Genomic DNA, 21,530 nt, shown 5'->3' with positions numbered 1-21,530 from the left:
CGCTGAAAGAATATTGTTGAAAAATCTTGATAACTGATTAAACCAAAATTATTTATTAGTCAGAAAAAAGACAGAAACGCGATCTATATGTAAAACCTCTACCAGACAAATATTTTAAATAAAACCGAAGATATTTGTAGTTGTATAAAAGTGGCAGTTTTCATCGCTCGTCGAGCTCGAAAACCGCAGCATTCATCTCAGAACCATGCCTATTTCACACAGATTCCTTAATAAACGTAAGAGTTTTATATGTCACAAGAAAGACAGATATATAAACTTCGTTCTAAATACCTTACCATGGGCATATTTAAATTTAAAGTGAAGATACGTGTACTTTTATAAAAGCCGAGCTCCGACTGCGGACAGATCCGGTCCGGTCGGCCGAGCGGACAGCACGCTGGACTTGTGATCCTGTGGTCCTGGGTTCGATCCCAGGCGCCGGCGAGAAACAATGGGCAGAGTTTCTTTCACCCTATGCCCCTGTTACCTAGCAGTAAAATAGGTACCTGGGTGTTAGTCAGCTGTCACGGGCTGCTTCCTGGGGGTGGAGGCCTGGTCGAAGACCGGGCCGCGGGGACACTAAAAGCCCCGAAATCATCTCAAGATAACCTCAAGATCGATCGACGGAGCAACTCTCTCTCAGAACAATGCTAATTTCACGTAAATTTGTAAATAATCGTAAATTTTTTATATCCCTCAAGAAAGATAGGAATATAAGGCTCATTTTAAACACTTTATTATAGACATAATTAAAGTTCTAATGAAGATTCATGTATTTTAATAATCGCCGAGCTCCGACCCCCGCACAGACTGAGCGACAGAGCAACTCTCTCAGAACAATGTTTATTTTACGTAAATTCGTTAATAAACACAAATGTTTTATACGTCTTAAGAAAGATAGAAATATAAGCTTTATTTTAAATACATTACATTAGACATATTTAAAGCTCAAGTGAAGATATATATGTTTTTATAGTGGCGTTCAGTACCTTTTCGGTCATGGAGTGCAGACGCCTACGCACTTGCCAATATGTTGTGTAATTAACAAAGATACGCTAATAAAGCCTAAAATATTACATGCCTCCAGAAAGACTGAGCTATAATCGTTATTGTGAGTGCATCAAAGGAAATATATCATGTTGGAGACCAATGATATAGCAATTTTAATTTAAGTTTCGACTCCCGCCCGGTCGAGAGAGTCGCCCCATCTATTGGAGATTCTGTCCACTAAAAACCCAAAGCTACTCAAACCCTCCTAGCATTACGTAAGCAATGAAGTAATATGGTATATTTACTCACTGTAATGTGGATGCTGGATGCAGAACATGAGAAAACATAATTTTACTCTGAAAAAATATAATTTCATAACAAAATAAGATGTAAATATGTAATATCAAAGGAAGTCGATGGTCCAAGCAACAATATCGTGGAGCGACTTATCCAAGATATATTGCTCTCTGGAAAGTGTTTGCTGGCATATCAACCTTCTGTACACAGAGATCCAGTCGTCGAACTTCTCTGCTCAAATTATCGCAAATTTAATTTATGATGTTAACAAGTAGAATGCGTATTTTTAATCAAATCTAACGATATTAACAAGTAGAATGCGTATTTTTAATCAAATCTAACATAACTAGCCAGAAAACGTTAAAGATTATTTAAAAATACATGGCTGGAAGTTAAATCAACTTCATAGAACAATATTTTAGTTATAGATACTAATCGTTATTTGTTGGTATGCGTTCGCTACTTAAACTATCATGTACTGTATTTATGTAAAATCTCCCTGTTTCTTCGGACATGGAACACGGAACCTTACACGCTCTCTGATTTACTGTTTAATAGAGATTCACAAATAAAGCTTATGATTGTATACGTTATCAAAAAGACAGTGACAAAGTCATTTTTTCATTTTAATCACAGTGATTAGATCTTAGTGAGATAGGAAAGATATTTATATTTTAAAGAAGGATTTTTGAACCATCGCTCTCCCTATCGATAGAAACTAATTTTGTTTTTTTATTATTATTAACAAGCTTAGGTATACACAGTAATGTGCTGCTACCCTATTCAATATGAAAGATTACACAGTGTATATCAAAAACTAGCTATAAGTTCATCAAATATTCCCATCTCACAGGATGGTTAGTTATACATGGAATCAGGGGATAAAATACCAGCCTCAATAAAAATAATCAATTCTGACTAACAATCAGGTGAGAACATAAAATATAAGGCTGATCTATTAGCCTCCGTTAGCAAAATCCGGGTACAGCATAAGAATATCTTCCAATATTCCTAAGTGTATGAAGTAATTACAGAGTTCAAAGTACCTTATACCATTTGGTCTGAAGTCACTTATAACAGGGCAATCACATATATAGTGTTAGTGAGTATGTCCCAGCTCTTGTTCACATAGTTTACAATTGGAATATTCACCATTGGGGGCTATTCATTACCTGCAGCCACCTGCGATACATATCGATATCCTAGCCTAATTCTGGCAATTACAATGTCACACTGTCATTGTGACACTAGTGGAAGTTTTATGTTGTCCGTTCATATAATTCTCGATTCTAAACATGTTTAGTTAGTTTAGTTCATTTATTATGCACCCCATATCATCTTGTGGGCGGTAGTGGAAAAGGTTACAGAGGCACATAAACATGTCATAGCTCTTTATACTCTTGCTTTCTGGCTTTTGTGTGTCAGTGACTGCTCTTCTGTCTTCCCTAATTTCCTAAAATATTGCGGCTTTGACAGAAGAGATTGGATTGCCCATATCCCACTCAACTTCAGGCTTATCACATTCAGTTTTAGCCGCCTTGTTTGTGTCATCATGCTGGACAACACTTATACGAGGAGGTATCTATACAAATGAGACTTTGAAACTCCTACTGTTTGCAATAATAATGCTGTTTATAATGGATGTTACAACTTCAACCTTTTGAAGATCAATGCTAATTTTATCTAGATAATGTAATAAACGAAAGTTTTCTATGTCAACAGAAAGGCAGAAATATAAGCTACACTTTAAATACTTGTCATAAATATAACTGAAGTGAAAGCGAAGATATATGCATTTGTATAGCTACTTGATACTGTACAGTTTCTTGATGGCTTGCTCTAAGAGTGTGAAGCCCTTCACACCAGCCTATAAATTGTGTAATTTATTTCCATATATGCTAATTAACCTTAAAATCTATATGTCAGAAGGAAGGAAGATGTAGACGTTAATGTGACAACATTTCAAGAAATATCTCTCTCTAAAGTTAAATAATACAATCCTATCGCCGGTGTCCGGACACATGAAAGCTACTTAGGTATCAATGGCCAGCCAGGTGGAGATCACAGGCTGTACAATACTGATAAATTATGTAATTCACAGAGGTACGTTGATAAATATTAATGTTTTATATTTTATTAAAAATACAGATATAAACTTTGTTTCATACGTTAAATGTAACAATATTTCAGTATTTATTATATAAGCATAGTATATATAATTCAGTATATACAATATATAATAAGACAGTGTCAGACCACGGAGGAAGAATTGAAACAGGAATTTCCTTTAGTACTTTCTTATATTAATACATCTTCAGAGCGAACCATTCCTTCTGAAGATGTATTAATATACGAAAGTACCTAAGGAAATTCCTGTTTCAATTCTTCCTCCGTGGTCTGACACTGTCACATTTTTCATTACGTGTTAATTTTCGTGATTTACACACAAAATATATAATTTGCGGCTATATATAAATATACATTGTATATTTAACAATATAAGTATAAGACCCAAGATATATTTATGATTTAACGATTTCCCATAAAGGTGCAATGATACCCTAATTGCACACTATCATCATATACAGAAAGAAATTAATTATAAAGTTGACCAAACCACACACTAGAAAGTGAAGGGACGACGACGTTTCGGTCCGTCCTGGGCCATTCTAAAGTCGATTGTGAACTTAATCGACACAATCGACTTAAGATTGGTCCAGGGCGGACCGAAACGTCGTCATCCCTTCACTTTCTAGTGTGTGTGGTTTGGTCAACATATTTCAGCCACGTTATTGTGACTCCTCGTCTGCTTAACTTATAAAATTTAAGTCACCTTAATACACAAAACAGAAGTAAAGATATATACTGTTTGTATATTAATTATGACGCATGATCGATGTCTAGTTGAACTATGGTTGAAACAGTCAGATTATATATGTCAGCAACAAGCAAGTAATTATCGAAAGAAGGCGCCAAGCTGAGGATTGTCATCCACAAGTACAGCCACTTTTACCTTTATTATAAACTTTAATATATATTCTATATCATCATAAATTCGGAAACATACAATATGTTTCCAATTTTGTTTTATTAAATTATATATTTTGAAAACAGAGATGTATTCTAGTTTACCTAATATAGAGCATGAGTACCACAGACTCGTCGTGCGAGTTGTAGTTTATTCTGCACTCCATACTTATCCTGTGAGCGTCAGTGTATTTTGAACCACATACTCATACTGTGAGTCTTAGTTTATTGTGCACCCTATACTCATCCTGAGGCTTAGGTTACTGTACACCCCTTAGTCATCATGTCTCCCAAGGGGTCCGTGTAATTGCCCAAAGCTAATTACCCCCGAGGACCACAGGCCTCTTCCGGTTGGTTGTTTGGTCTGCCAGGCTGTTTGACGCGGCTGTCGTTTACACACATTACATTATATGTGGATATATATATATATATATATATATATATATATATATATATATATATATATATATATATATATATATATATATATATATATATATATATATATATATATATATATATATATATATATATATTATCAAGAAGTAGACAGACATTTAGAATTAAAGATATTGTAGCGAGTAATCCTTATACTCGCTCCATTATCTCATTATCTTAATAGCATAACTAATTGCAGAAGCTACAATCCTTTCCCCAATTACAGGTAATACTCTTCTCACCTTGTTGGAGGAAGCTGAGCTGTAATCACCATATAAGTAACGATTTGATGAATAGAAGACAGTACAATTCCCACAGTCAACAATGTAGCACTCGGCGTGTACAGTTCTAATCGACCCAAGACGCTACAGCTTCGACACAGAGCAGACCGCAGACTACGATGGAGTGTTTAAACAAATTTAGTCTAACTCTGGTAATATCACATATATTTATCTCTCACATCATTTATTTAATATATATGTGCATGATTTCAGAAACATGGTAATGATCCCAATGCGTTTTAGTTTGCCAATTAAACCTGGTCAAGCTTTCGATTTTTCAGGGGAGGAAGCTGATGGGACCTTGGGAACTGTAAAGCATGTACTTTCAGAGAACATGCTACATGATGCAGTTGCTAGGCTTTATAGAGAAGGTACTGCACACTGTGGTTACAAAAAGGCAGCAACAATTTTGAAAAGGGAATTTTATGGTATTCCTAGGCAATTTGTGCAAGAAATTTCCAAATTTTGCCCAACTTGTGAAAAGGCACAGCCCCAGACATGCTTCCCCCCCCCCCCCTTTCTGAAACCGATCGTCGAAACGGAGTTTATGCATCGCATACAAGTAGACCTAGCTGATAGACATGAGAAATTCTCCAGACGGAGACTATAACTATATTTGCCATGTGGAAGATCATTTCAGCAAATATCATATTGTGTTTCATTTAAAATCTAAAACTGCCAAGGAAATAAATAAAATAAATATGTTTATTCAGGTAAGGTAATACGTATGTCGTATGTATACGACATACAAGTGATGTTCCATTAATGGATCAAATATATAGATAGAGCTAGTACATACAATGCCTAAAGCCACTATTACGCAATGCGTTTCGGGCAGGTGCTTTAATGTTGGAGTAGGGCGTTTTAGCATATTTAGGACTCTCGAGAATTTTTCATTCAGACAATGGCAAAGAGCTTGTAATCCTAATGCTGAAATGTCTTTTTGATCAGTGGGGGGGGATACATTTTTGTTTGACTGGAAGACGCTGTCACTTCCAGTCCAGCTGGTGATGATGTGCTAGAGGCAGCTGGTAATGATGTGCTAGAGACAGCTGGTGATGATGTGCTAGAGACAGCTGGTGATGATGTGCTAGAGGTCACTGGTGATGATGTGCTAGAGGTCGCTGGTGATGATGTGCTAGAGGCAGGTGGTGATGATGTGCTAGAGGCAGGTGGTGATGATGTGCTAGCTAGAGGCAGGTGGTGATGATGTGCTAGAGGCCGGTGGTGATGATGTGCTAGAGGCAGGTGGTGATGATGTGCTAAAGGTCGCTGGTGATGATGTGCTAGAGGTCGCTGGTGATGATGTGCTAGAGGTCGCTAGTGATGATGTGCTAGAGGTCACTGGTGAAGATGTGCTAGAGGCAGGTGGTGATGATGTGCTAGAGGTCACTGGCGATGATGTGCTAGAGGTCACTGGCGATGATGTGCTAGAGGCAGGTGGTGATGATGTGCTAGAGGTCACTGGTGAAGATGTGCTAGAGGCAGGTGGTGATGATGTGCTAGAGGTCACTGGTGAAGATGTGCTAGAGGTCGCTAGTGATGATGTGCTAGAGGTCGCTAGTGATGATGTGCTAGAGGTCGCTAGTGATGATGTGCTAGAGGTCGCTAGTGATGATGTGCTAGAGGTCGCTGGTGAAGATGTGCTAGAGGTCGCTAGTGATGATGTGCTAGAGGTCGCTAGTGATGATGTGCTAGAGGTCGCTGGTGATGATGTGCTAGAGGTCGCTGGTGATGATGTGCTAGAGGTCACTGGTGATGATGTGTTAGAGGTCACTGGTGATGATGTGCTAGAGGTCACTGGTGATGATGTGCTAGAGGCAGCTGGTGATGAATAAACTGCACCAATCACTGCCACTCCTCACACCAATGCAATAATATGGAGATTGATAGCAGTGCTTCACATTCGACAATGTTAAATTATTTAACAGATGACGAGATCATAAATATTGGAATAAATGAACAGCTCCCTGACCTTCATATAAAGGCTGCATGTGACCTCATCAAACAAAATATGCCAAGCGTAGAAGGCCTTCATGACCCAGTGTTGCAGCGGGACCTCTCCTAGCCAGCTGTATTAGGTGAATTAATTCAAAAATTGAAGTTGATGGTTGTCACTGGGTCACCGTTTCCAACACTGGAGAAACTAGACATATTAACATATACGACACCAGGTATAAATTACCATCCAAATCTACTGTTGTTTTCTTGTGTGCTCTTGCTAATTGCCAGGATGGGACTCAAGTATGAGTGAGGTGTATGCTGTGGCGTTTTCTGCATCACTTGCAAATGGTGAAGATCCGGTGAACCTTGTATATGATGTGCAGAATATGAGACAACATCTACAAGAGAACTTCAAAGGAAAGTATCTCACCTCATTCCCTGCACCTCTGACACTGAGAAGAAAACGAATCATCCGGTCATGCTCGACGGAAGTGTACTGCATTTGCAGAAAGCCAAATGATTTGAAGCCGATTTTATGCTGTGACCGTTGCAATATTTGGCACCATGGATCATGTGTAGGTGTTACAGAATGTAATGATGATTCGTGGATTTGTTTCTTGTGCGCTAGCAAGTTGTGAATTATAATTTAAAATATTTAATTAGTACATTATTATTATTATTATAACCTTGCCAAATGCTTTGCTGAATCAAATAATGTTATTATTTTCAATGTGTTACAATAGCATAATTAAGTGCTGCAAGTGTCGGGTCTTTTATATAGTCGGTATTTGTTATATTCTGTACGCTTTTTATGTTATTTAAATTTCAAATAGAAATAGTTTTTAAAGTAACTATCCTAATAAATTTGAACCTTATATTATTTAACATCAGCAAATTATATTTCGAATATTAAAACAAATTTCAATCAATTAAAGGATGTATCCATTAATGTTAAAAATTGTTCAAACTGAAAAAAATATATAACACTGTACGGTACAGTTGTGTTTAATTATGTTTTGCGATTCCTTTGGAAAAAGTATTTGTGCACCAAGTACTACTAGGTCATGATGAGATATGCTGAATGTTGTCAATATACCATCTGAATACGCCTGACTTTACGTTAATCATTGGACGTCCTAATGATTAAGGGCCCCAAAAGGACTTAATCAGACATCAGTGGATATTTTTACTCTCTCTCTCTCTCTCTTTCTCTCTCTCTCTCTCTCTCTCTCAGCACCCCCTTATGTGTTGCATGTGGGTGCTTAAGTTCAGTCTCTTATCTATGTATAGGTCAAGGAACTTTCCATAAATGTTATTGCTAATGTTTACTTGTAATACTGGGTATACATCCGGTGTTCTTACCCTCGACCACGGCGAGGGTAAGCTGCGGTCGTATGGTCTGAAAGCCAGTAATATTTACAATGGGGGGAGGGGGTGGATAACATTTCCTCTTCAAGCACGCGCACACAAATGAACTATGTTAATTAACTGGAAGCACTCGTACAACATAATTTACACGATTTCTCAGGATTATTATACTTCTTACAAGCATATATACAGTATAGTACCTAGGAAGTTCTCTTCAATGATATCTAAGATAATTAGAAGAATCCAAGCAAACCACTGTGGAAATGTGCAGGACAAACATATCAATTGTGACACTAGCTCTCCACATATGTCATTTGCTTAATTTAGAAACTGTACTTGTGGTCGGTCTCGAACCCATGTTGTTGATGTGACGATGTGTTATGAATTTTGTGGCTAGTTCCTCGCTTAGATAAATAAATTGCGTGTTCACTCCCTGAACCCATTATGTGATAAATTAATCTAGGTCCCTCGGGGGTAATTAGCTTTGGGTAATTACACGGACCCCTTGAGTGACGTGATGAATATGGGGGGCACAGTAAACTAAGACTCACAGGATGAGTATGTGGTTCAAAATATATACAAAATATATGACAAAAATTTTAAAGTATATTTTATGTTTCTGAATTTCTCATGATATATAATAGATAAGGCTTTTGTGTGTGATATAAGGCTTATACTTAAGTTAAGAGCTGCACTTGTAGATGACATTTCCCGGTTTGGCACCGTCTTTTGAAAATTACTTGCTTGTGGCTGACATATATAATCTGACTGTGTCAGCCATAATTCACCTAGACATCGATCCTGCGTCATATGATGATAGAGTACAATTACGGTAATATTGCAACTTTATAGGAAATCGTTAAATCATAAATATATCTTGGTTCTTATATTTGAAATATTGTTACATTAAACGTTTGAAAACAAAGTTTATATCTGTATTTTTAATAAAATATAAAACATTAATGTTTATCAACTCATCTCTGTTAGTTAGTTTAGCTCATTTATTATGCACCCCATACCCATCTTGTGGGCGGTAGTGGAAAGGGTTACAGAGGCACATAATGGGCTCAGGGACTGAACCCCACAATTCATTTAGCTAAGCAAGTTACAATCTTGATGAGCTAGTTACAAAATTCAATATAAGTCGTCACATCAACAATGGGTTCGAGATTGACCTCAAGTACAGGTTCTAAATTAAGCAACTGACATATGTGCAGAGCTAGTGTCAAAATTTATATGTTGTCCTGCACACCGCCCCCCATCCAGTGGGCAGCGGTGAATAGGTTACAATCACTCAGTTACTACCTACAGTTAGCAAACTGGGGATATTTGGCTAAAATTTCTGGTAGCAGATCATTTTGAATGAAATATTTACACATCGCTGGAACATTGGTTATAGAATTGTCTCTAAATTCACGTATTTTTCGCACTCCATCACATAGTGACGGAGGGTGTGCGAATAAATTTTGTTGACACATTTTACATTTGGTTAGGTCTACATCAGCAGATAATGAGAATTCCCAGAGATACTTGTAACCGAGTCTAAGCCGAGCGAAGAGACATGGGAGATTTTACATAAGTTCAGTACATGGTAGTTTAAGTAGCGAACGTATGTCAACGAATAACAAGTATATATAACAAAACTATTGTCCTATGAAGTCGATTTAACTTCCAAACATATATTTTTTTTAATAAATGTTAAATGTTTTCTGGCTAGTTATGTTAGATTTTATTAAAAATACGTATTCTACTTGTTAACATTATTATTTAAATTTGTGATAATTTGTGCAGAGAAGTGCGACAACTGGATATGCCAACAAACACTTTCCAAACAACGATATATCTTGGATAAGTCGCTCCACAACATTGACGCTTGGACCGTCGACTTCCTTTGATGCCACTTATTTACTTATTTCATAATGAAATTATATTGGTTTGGAGTAAATATATGTTTTCTCATGTTCTGCATTCAGCACCCACATTATAGTGAGTAAATATACCATATTACTTCATTACTTAAATAATACTAGGAGGGATTGAGTAGCTTTGGGTCTTTAATGGACAGAATCTCCAATAGATGGGGCGAGAGTCGCCTCATCTCTCTCGTCTGGGCAGGAGTCGAAACTTAATTTAAAATTTATATATCTTTGTCCTCCAACATGATATATTTCATTTGGTGCAATCATAATAATGTTCATATCTCGGTCTTTCTGGAGGCATATAAGATTTTAGGTTTTATTAGCGTATCTTTGTTAATTATACAATATATCGGCAAGTGCGTAGGCGTCTGCACTCCATGACCGAAAAGCTACTGAACAAAACTATAAAAACATATGTATCTTCACTTGAGCTATAAATATGTCTATTGTAATGGATTTAAAATGAAGCTCATATTTCTTGCTTGCTTAAGACATATAAAACATTTGTGTTTATTAACGAATTTACGTGAAATAAACATTGATCTGAGAGAGAGTTGCTCTGTCGTTCAGTCTGTACGGGGTCGGAGCTCCGTAATTTTTAAAATACATGTATCTTCATTAGAACTTTAAATATGTCTATGGTAAGGTGTTTAAAGTGAAGCTTATATGTCTGCCTTTCTTGAGACATATAAAACATATATGTTTATTAACGAATTCACGTGAAATAAACATTGTTCTGAGAGAGAGTTGCTCCGTGATCGATCTGTCCGGAGTCGGAGCTCGGCTATTACAAAAGTACACGTATCTTCGCTTTAAATTTAAATATGCCAATAGTAAGGTATTTAGAACGAAGCTTATATACCTGTCTTCCTTGTGAGATATGAAACTCTTACGTTTATTAAGGAATATGCGTGAAATAGGCATGGTTCTGAGATGAATGCTGCGGTTTTCGAGCTCGACGAGCGATGAAAACTGCCACTTTTATACAATTACAAATATCTTCGGTTTTACTTAAAATATTTGTCTGGTAGAGGTTTTATATATAGATCGCGTTTCTGTCTTTTTTCTGACTAATAAATAATTTTGGTTTAATCAGTTATCAAGATGTTTTCAACAATATTCTTTCAGCGTTCGTCTTTTCCAACACGGGCGACCCTTTTGAAAACGCGATACTTGGGCTAACCCATCCTATACTTGGGTCAGTTTCCATTATGGTTCGGGACATAATCACCGACAGAGCAACCGATCACTCTCCTACTTTCCTCTCAGCAAACAAAAACATAAACTCAGTTACAAATAAATTTTCCCCTTAAACTACACAGAAAACCAGCAATAGGGAGCCTCATAAATGAACTTCACAATATAAACTGGGAATCTGAACTCAAAAATACACAGGATATAAATTTATTAGCCACCATCTTTCTCACAAAAACTCTAAGCCTCTGCAACACACACTGTTCTCTCCTCACTATTTATTTATATACAAGGCGTTATACCGATTATCCGTCAGAATGTGAATATACTCACCTAGTTCACCTAGTGAGTAGGAGCCTAACTCTAACTCCTAGTGAGTTAGACTCCTAGTCTAGTCTCCTCCTACTAATAGACTCACTAAGTGAGTCTAGACTCACCTAGTGAGTCTAGACTCACCTAGTGAGTCTAGACTCACCTAGTGAGTCTAGACTCACCTAGTTAATCTAGACTCACCTAGTTAATTTAGACTCACCTAGTTAATAGTGAGTCTAGACTCACCTAGTGAGTCTAGACTCACCTAGTGAGTCTAGACTCACCTAGTGAGTCTAGACTCACCTAGTGAGTCTAGACTCACCTAGTGAGTCTAGACTCACCTAGTGAGTCTAGACTCACCTAGTGAGTCTAGACTCACCTAGTGAGTCTAGACTCACCTAGTGAATCTAGACTCACCTACTGAGTCTAGACTCACCTAGTGAATCTAGACTCACCTACTGAGTCTATTAGTAGGAGGGTTTGCGCAAATAATCATAAAAAAATAATTATTTCAGCAATTAATATTTAATAATTTACATAGAATAATTACGTATTACCCAATGGGTATTAAAAAAATTCCTGAATAAAAATTTATTATTATATGTGTAAGTAGAAAGTACTACGTGTAGTTAAAATATTTATTTTTATTTAATTGATTCCTTGAATTACTATGTAAATATTTTATAAATAGCTAGGAAAATGCTTTTGTCTTCCAAGAGTTTGTATTAATTCAAAAAGGTAAAACTATAACAAGAAAAGTTTTAAACTGTCAGCGAAATTTGAGCACTAAAGAAGGTCTTTTGTGTGATTTCCGCAAAAGAATCGATGCCTCATTTCGATTCCCCTTCATGCATCTGATCATCCAGCAGTATATAGGTAGAAGGGAATTATTCATGTTGTGGGTTACATCTTGGGGAAGGTCAGCAGATGGCTTTGGCGTGACTTGGATAATCCTTACAGGCTAACTGTCCCCGAATAAAGACACAATAAACAATATTTATCATTTCTGCAGCTTCCCTGTTATATTGGTCCATTTTCTATATCTCCGTCAGGGTATAACTCTGCTGTATAACTATAATAATAATAATAATAATATTTTATTTAGGAAAAATACATATATAGATACAGAGTTACAAACATTCTGATTGATTTATAGATAGAGCTAGTACATACAATACCTAAAGCCACTAGTACGCATAGCGTTTCGAGCAAAGTGAGGTGGGGATAAAAAACCTAGACTAAAACTTAATAGTAATTGAGCTTACCTAGCTGGATGATGGGGTTCTGGGAGTTCTTCTACTCCCCAAGCCCGGCCCGAGGCCAGGCTTGACTTGTGAGAGTTTAGTCCACTAGGCTGTTGCTTGGAGCGGCCCGCAAGCCCACATACCCACCACAGCCCGGTTGGTCCTGCACTCCTTGGAGGAAACAATCTAGTTTCCTCTTGAAGATGTCCACGGTTGTTCCGGCATGTTGTTGATTAAGATTCGCTACCTGGAACAAAGTTCCAAGTAGCACGGGCTATGGTGAGCCCGTACGTGTTCCGGCAATATTTCTTATGCTCGCTGGGAGGGTGTTGAACAACCATGGACCTCTGATGGTTATACAGTGTTCTCTGAAAAGCTGCTATCTTTTAGGATGACCAGAAAACATTTACTATCCAAATCAATTTAACACCCAAATTATTGGTAACTTTTTAGATAAACCTTTAAGTTATATTCTCTGCCACATTCAACACCTACGAAATATTAGAGTAACCTGTTGCAAACCCAAATCTTCACTACACAAGTATGTACATGTTATTACGTACCTTTACTGATGTCTCCTGTTGGCATATGGAAGACTATAAGTAGGGGGAAGGAGAGGTGCTACTGTTTGGAAGGGGAGTCCCCTTCCATTATAACATCAGGCAGTGATGACTTCTCTGGGGTGTACACACTGGCATGTTTAGCCTGCATACCACTAGGACCTGCTTCTGGCTCACTGCATGATTTTCTCATTGTTTTTCATGAAGATTGTTTTTCCCTTCTTTGTAACACTTGTCTGTAGTGGGACATCACACTGTTATTAATAAGATCAATGCAACGGCCTGCTAAGTTTTATCTGGGCGATTCTTTTCAGCAAAACTTTACAGTTCTTTCCATACTGCACATATTTTCTTAATAAACGAGATAGGGACATCCTTTACTACCGCCACCTCCTCCTCCTCCTCCCCCCCCCCTCTTGAAGATTTGTTGTACTGCCTAGCTAATTCAACAACACATGTACCATTTTCATGTTTACGAATGTTCTCATTTTTCTTCTATGGTCATTCTCATATGTGTTTTCTTGCCTTGAATCTTATCACTGGCTTTCTTGGGACCCATGGCGAGTTATTTTATAACTTTTATGTTCAAATAACCAAAAATCTGAAAAGAAACTGTAAATCCTTGCAAAGAATTCAGGCGGGATAGTCACTAAGCGGGAGGCACTGGGAAACTGAAGCGCGATTGCCGTGCCACCACACGCTAAGTCGGCCATATGCGTATCAACAAACTCGTATCCCGAGGTAAAGTTCATAACCCGATTCAAGTTTTCCAAAGAAATCGGGCTCGTAATCAGAAAAGTTCGTAAAGAAAGGCATTCATAAACCGAGGTACCACTGTACTATACTCAACAATTTGGAGGATACAGATCCAGACCGCTTCTTTAAAAGGCCAGAGATAAACATGAAACCGTTTCAAGCTTAAGGGGCCTGGTGTGCAATTTATCAACCTTCTTCAAACACTCAATTTGTGTGTGCATAATAAGGATAACTATAAAGGTTAGGGGATAAAAACTATACGTTATATAAGTGATGAAGTCATCATATGGTCCCCATTCTGAAAAAAACAACACAAAGAGAGAAATAAAAGAGAGTTTGAAATCTGTCAATAACTCTGCCAAAAAAAAAAAAATTAAAAGTCACAAGTACTACCACCTGTGGTTGAATTACATGTTGACCAATTTCTTTCCAACTTCACATACTTAGTGACGGGAATGCATTCTCCAAGATTGATTGATGAAGATTAAGCCACCCAAGAGGTGGCACGGGCAAGACTAGCCCGTAAGTGGTACAATTTTTTGTTCTCAGTATTCTGAGTTTGCATTTAACCATCAAGCTGTTATCGCGGGGGAGGATACTGCTTCACAGTCTTTATGAGGGTGTCCAGCTGCTGAACACCTTTGTTGACCAGGAGAGTGGTTGTGTTGATGGCTTCAGGGTGGCCACTGCATGATTCAGGTACTCTTAAAGTTCTTCTAAGATCATTGGTTGCTTCACATTCCAAAAGATAGTGAAGTAATGGCTTTTCTGTGACAGTTTGGCAGAAGATGCACTCTCTCTGTCGGGGTTCACCAATCTCCCAGTTGCATCTGTAACCTAGACGTAGTCTATTTAACCTAACTGCTATTTCCCTGTGGATTCCTTTTGGGATATTTAACCTTTCTAATTTGGTTGCCTGAAAATACCATGTTGCAGATGGCGAACCTTCAGCTATTCTCTGGTGTAGGTAGGCTTTATTGAGATGTGAGAGTTTTTTGGTGATGATGTTTTTTATGTTCTCTAGGCTGGGTTGAATTGTTTTATGTATCACTGGATGACGAGTTGCCAATTTAGCAATTTCATCAGCTTTTTTATTTAATGGGATTCCAATATGGGATGGGATCCAGTTTAAAGTTATGTTGAGTCCTTTGCCTTTAGCGACTGCTCCAAGATACAAAATGGTGGTAATTATTTCCACATTATCTTTCCACTGTTTTTGTCCTAGTATTTGAAGTGCAGCTTTTGAGTCTGTGTGTATGATTGCATTTTGAGTATTTTGTGCAATCACATATGCGAATGCCTGTTGTATGGCAAACAGCTCAGTTTGGGTTGATGATACTAGTCCTCCCAGTCTCCAATATGCCTGTACGCTGGCCGTGCAAAGAGCAGCGCCAGCACTCTCATATTCTGTGTCCACCGATCCGTCTGTGAAGATGTGGGTGGCTCCTGCTACTGCTATGCTATACATTTGCTCTTCTATTATGCGCCTTAGGATTGCCGGATCATAGGCAGCCTTTTTCATTGGGAGACTTTCTATTACTATTTTGAAAGTAGGCTCTTCTCACGGCGCGGAAGGAGTGTAATTTGGGTGTGGATGATCACCCTCTCTATCAAGAATCATGTTTTTAAAATGTAGTTTGTTTAGGACTTTTCCTGCTCTTGCAACCCAAGAGTTTCCATTGTTTTGGCCTAGTCCAACCACCAAGGCCTGCCGTACTGGGATTGGATCAGAAGAAATAATTATCTTACTGACAATTGTAGCTGTCCTTTGTGATATTCTTTCTTGTAGAGAGGACAGACCCGTCTCCAGTCTAAGAGTTTCAAGCCTGGTCCACATGGGGGCTCCCAGTGCCGCTCTCATAGCATTGTTTTGGGCAACTTCAAGCTTTTTCCACTGTTGGTGTGATAGATTTGTGAGTGCAGGTGCGGCATAATCGATCACTGATCTGACTGCCTGTACATAGTATGTGTAAAGGACTTGCAGATTGGCTCCTCCAGAAAGGGAGGTTAGCGATCTCATTATTTGGCAACCCAGAGGGCAAAATTTCACACAAATATTTACGAGTGTCATGTTATATAATAACATACGGCAACATAACACTCATTATTTGTGTGAAATATTGTCCTCCGGGTGACAATCAGCAATCTTACAAGGCACCAGCTGCATATCCACTTTGTGGACCCTACTACTCCTCTGTGCATTGGACAGGTGCTTGCATCTCTTAATCACTGAATTATCTACGAGTTATACTAGCTAAGAGGTATTATTGTTATCAGTACTGGTTGTACTTAATTTGTATAAAATTATTTAACACACTGGGATCAAATTTTTAACAACACTGATGCTAAATAACGTGAGATTTGTTTAACAGTTTTCACTATATTTCTTATTTGGACAAATTTTTTAGCTCCTGGCTAAACATGCCACAATGTAAGACAGAAAAGCTTATTCACCCTCCCCCACTTTTTTTGTAATCTATACAAGGTACATTGATTATGTAAATATAGTGTATAGCATTGATGCTTTTACATTCTTGCAAAGCCACTAACACGCATAGCATTTTGGGCAGGTCTTTAATATAAAAGGTAATTTTAAGTAGGTAATTTGTACCAAAAATTGAAGAATATTATCAGGTACATTCAAGCAAAATTTGCATTCAACATAACTATGATACAAGTTGATAGCAGTAATTACAATGGTGAAGTTGCATGTCTTAGATATCTATATTGGGTGAGCAGGTAATACAAGATACAGTGCAAGATTGAAGCACTAGGTTGGAAACTATGAGGACGATATTAGGTACTTTTTGGGTTTACTTTTGAATAAGGTATGGGTAGGGCTGCCTTTTAATTCTTTAGGGAGCGAGTTCCATAGAATAGGTCCCTTTATTTGCAGTGTTTTTGCATAAATTTAGTTTGACTGGGGATATCAGATATTTATTTCTGGTGTGGTGATTATGAGTTCTATTACATTTGTCAAGAAAGAGTTCCAGATCAGGATTTGCATTTAGTAACAAGGTTTTGTACATGTAAATAGCATAAGAAAATGTGTGGAGTGAGTATGTTTAGGGATTTAAACAGAGTGGCTGTGTGTTGTCTGAAAATAGAGTTAATTATTGTTCTGATAGCAGATTTATGCTGGGTGATGATGGGCTTTAGGTAATTTGCAGTAATTGAACCCATGCACAGATACCGTATGTAAGATGGGGGATAGATTATCGAGCAGTATAATGTGAGGAGAGCTGAGTGGAGAACATATCAGATTTTAAAGAGTATACAGACAGTTTGAGACTTTTTGGCTGTGTTGAATGTGAGTGCTTAGGTTGAGTCTTATCTGTGTATAGACCAAGGAACTTTCAATTATTTTTATTGCTGCTGTTGTATTGTTGTATTGCACCCCACATTTTCTGTCTGAAGTTGAATTTCATTTTATGATTTGCTTCCAAATAAAATGTAGTAAGTCTGTTCTATGTTTAGTGTGAGTTTGTTGGTTGACATCCATGAGTGAACTTTTTTTAATTTGTTATTTACAACATTATTACAGTACAATCTCCAGTCAAGAATAAACCAGTCAGTCAGGTGCAGTCACAGCGAGAGGTTGTGTTAGCTGGAGCTCCGATTGTAGTATCATTATTATAGCAATAATGGAAGGATTAGTGAAGGAATTTATGAATCTAGTTGGAACTCTGAGAGCAGAGATGGATTCCCTACGAGAGGAGGTACGACAGCTGAAATTTCGGGAAGAAACGAAGGAGGAGACCAATATTAACAAGACCTCGTCGTGGAAATTCGTTAAGGACAGGGGTCTTAAGAAGACCTTGACAAGGCTGCCTACAGACTCCCTAAGGACAGCAAACTCATTTGCCGTCTTGGAGGACGAGTGCTGTGGTGAGCCTGCAGTTCACTCGGAACGGAAATCAGCGAGGAGCGGCGGAGCGCGGGCCCCTCAGGGTGCTCAGAAAGTTAAGGAGGTACTGAAGCGAATTTTGGTTGTAGGAGATTCCCAGGTGAGGTATTTAGACAGAACGTTTTGTGCCAGAGATAGGGGGAACAGGTTAAGGGTCTGCTATCCGGGAGCGGGAATTGGAGATATTGTTGACAACATGAAAGATATTATGATGGGAAATGGGAACAAACCCATTATTTGTATTAGTGCAGGGGGTAATGATGTTGGACGAGTTAGGAGTGAGGAACTGATAAAGAAATTTAACAAAGCCATAAAATTAGTTAGGAGCAAGGGAGGAATCCTGATCATATGTGGCATTCTTCCAAGAAAGAGTGTTGGGAATGAATGGTTGTCGAGGGCACTTGGTGTCAATTGCCGGCTGGAAAGATATTGCAAATCAAATGCAATATATTTCATAGACAACTGGGAACACTTCTGTTGAAGAAATGAAATGTATGCTCGTGATGGGGTACATCTATCGAGGGCTGGGGTTGTTGCTGTTGCGAACTCGTTGGAACCAGTGGTTAGAGGCATTTGTTTGGGTTTAAACTGTTAGTAGATAGTGGTATGGGAATTGATAGGGGAGGAAGGACGTAATAAAAATATGTGTTTGTTGGAGAAACAAATTCGCAAAATGATCAGGAAAGAGAAGGGCCTCAAAATAACAATTCCCTTAGGATATATTACACTAACAGTAGAAGTCTAAGAAACAAAATAAACGAGTTAAATGCTCTTATCTGTACAGAAGAAATAGATATTATTGCACTTACCGAAACGTGGATGAATGTTGAAAATAGAGAACTATTAGCTGAATATCAAATAAATGGATTTAAACTATTTCACACAGATAGATATATTAGACGAGGAGGGGGAGTAGCCATATATGTTAGGGACAATTTGAAATGTAGTCTCAAAGAGGGAATCCAAACTGAGCCACACACAGAAACTGTTTGGTTAGAATTAAACGAAAAAGCAAATATTATTATAATAGGAGTTGTAAATAGGCCACCAAATTTAGACAGAATGGAAGCAAAGCATCTATGGGATGAAATATCTAGAGCATCTAGATCTAACAGTATTTATGTCATGGGTGACTTTAATTTTAGTGGAATAAACTGGTTGAACAAAACAAGGAATAATGAAGCAGAAGACTTTCTAGAATTAATTGACGATTACTTTCTTACGCAACATATTAAGGAACCAACGCGGGGTAATAATATTTTAGATTTAGTGTTAACTAACAGGGAAACACAAATTAAGGACATGGAAATAGGGAGTGAGCTAGGGAACAGTGATCATAAAGAAACCAGATTTAGCATAGAATGGAATAGATCTGTAGGAGAAAATTCTGTTAGTGCCTGATTTTCGAAAAGCTGATTTTAATACCCTAAGAATTTTTTGGGGTCAAATAGATTGGAATGTCTTGGGTATGGGGTGTGGGCTAAACTTGAACCCAGCGACAGGTGACGTAAAAGGGGATTTCGATGTTGATTCAAAATATAACCTATTTAAAAATATTCTAAGCAAAGCCAAGGAATGTAGTATACCATATAAATTGAATAGATCGAATACTAATGATCCAAAGTGGATAACAAATGATCTGAAGAACCTTATAGGTAAAAAGAGAGCGTGGTACAAAAGGATTAAGAATAGGGAAGTCAGTTTAGAACAGGAATTCGTACAACTGGTTAGAAATGTTAAAAAAGAGATAAGGAAAGCAAAAAGAAACTACGAAGTTCGCATAGCGAAACTTTAGGATTTGTCTTCGCAAGCGAAGACAAATCCTAAAGTTTTTTTTCAGTTATATCGAACTAAAACTAGGGAAAGGATAGGTCCATTAAAAATTGAGACAATAACATATAATGACGAGGAGATGAGTAGTATTTTTAATAAATATTTTATATCTGTATTTACTAAAGAGGAACTTAACAATATGCCTTCAGCCGAACAAGTCTATGTGGGTGGGGATGAGGACAGGTTGACTAGTTTAGTAGTTACCAGGGAGGACGTAATTAAACAAATAGTAAAACTACAACCAAACAAATCCCCAAGGCCAGATGAAGTGTTTGCCAGGGTGCTTAAAGAATGCAAAAAGGAGCTTTCCGAGCCACTGTCTACCATATTTAATAAATCAATAGAGTTAGGTAGAGTGCCAAAGTCGTGGAAGGTAGCTAATGTGGTACCAATTTTTAAGAAAGGAGATAGATCACTTGCGTCAAACTATCGGCCAATTAGCCTAACGTCTATTGTGGGAAAGTTACTTGAATCGATAATTGCAAATACAATTCGTCTTCATCTTGAAAAACATAAATTAATAAATGAGTAGCAACATGGTTTTACAAATGGCCGTTCATGTTTAACAAATTTGCTATCTTTTTATTCCAGCATAGTTGAGGCAGTTGACAGTGGTAAGGATTGTGATGTTGTGTACTGTTACGAATCTCACTAGGATTCTGCCATTACTCTTGATTCTCATATTACTTTATTGTCTTGTTCTTTAATATAGAATCTAGTTGTATGATATAAGATTTTGTATGTTATATATATATATTATAGCATGCAGTAGTGTGCATGAGTTACATTATATTGTGTGAGGCTTTTGGTGTTAATTTCTCATGTAGTTTCTCCGTGTGGGCGGTTGACCATATTTGGATATGGCCAGTGTGGGAACACTGTTGTCAATAGAGTGTTTATAGTAGTACATTGAGTTATTCCCATATTTTGGTTTCTGTATTATTGTATGGAATGTTGTACCAGTGTTTACTATTCTTTAGTTTAACAATGTTTTGAATATTAGTGCTGCGTTTTATTATTAGACTTTCCACAATGTTTTGTGTGGACGGTTAGTTGATTTTTTGGTAGACGCTTGGCCTGCGGTCCAAGGCGTGGGGCAGAAGCGTGGCGGCTGCTGTCGTGTGGAGGCATGTTTTAAGTTAAGTCATTGGTCACTGTTATTTTAGCCCATATAAATGTTAATTATCTGGTTAGATGATATTGTATATTTCTCTCTAATTAATCCATGTCTTAGTGATAGTGTTCATGTCTCAATAAGGAGGTTATTCTATGATTTGCATGCTGAAGAATATTTCTGGTTATTATTTATACATTAAGTGTTGTTATGTTTGTCCCCCTTAGCATAAATATATTGTTCTCCATTTTATGCAGTGATGTATGTTTACCCCTAGACAGTTGTTGGCAAGGCCGATTTATTATCTTTTTATTGCACTGCGGGGAGAAGAACCTTATTTAGTCTC

This window comes from Procambarus clarkii, chromosome 58 (genome assembly GCF_040958095.1).
Source record: "Procambarus clarkii isolate CNS0578487 chromosome 58, FALCON_Pclarkii_2.0, whole genome shotgun sequence".
Taxonomy (NCBI): Eukaryota; Metazoa; Arthropoda; class Malacostraca; order Decapoda; family Cambaridae; genus Procambarus; species Procambarus clarkii.
The sequence above is the reverse complement of the archived record's forward strand: the minus strand, read 5'-3'. Positions refer to the sequence as shown.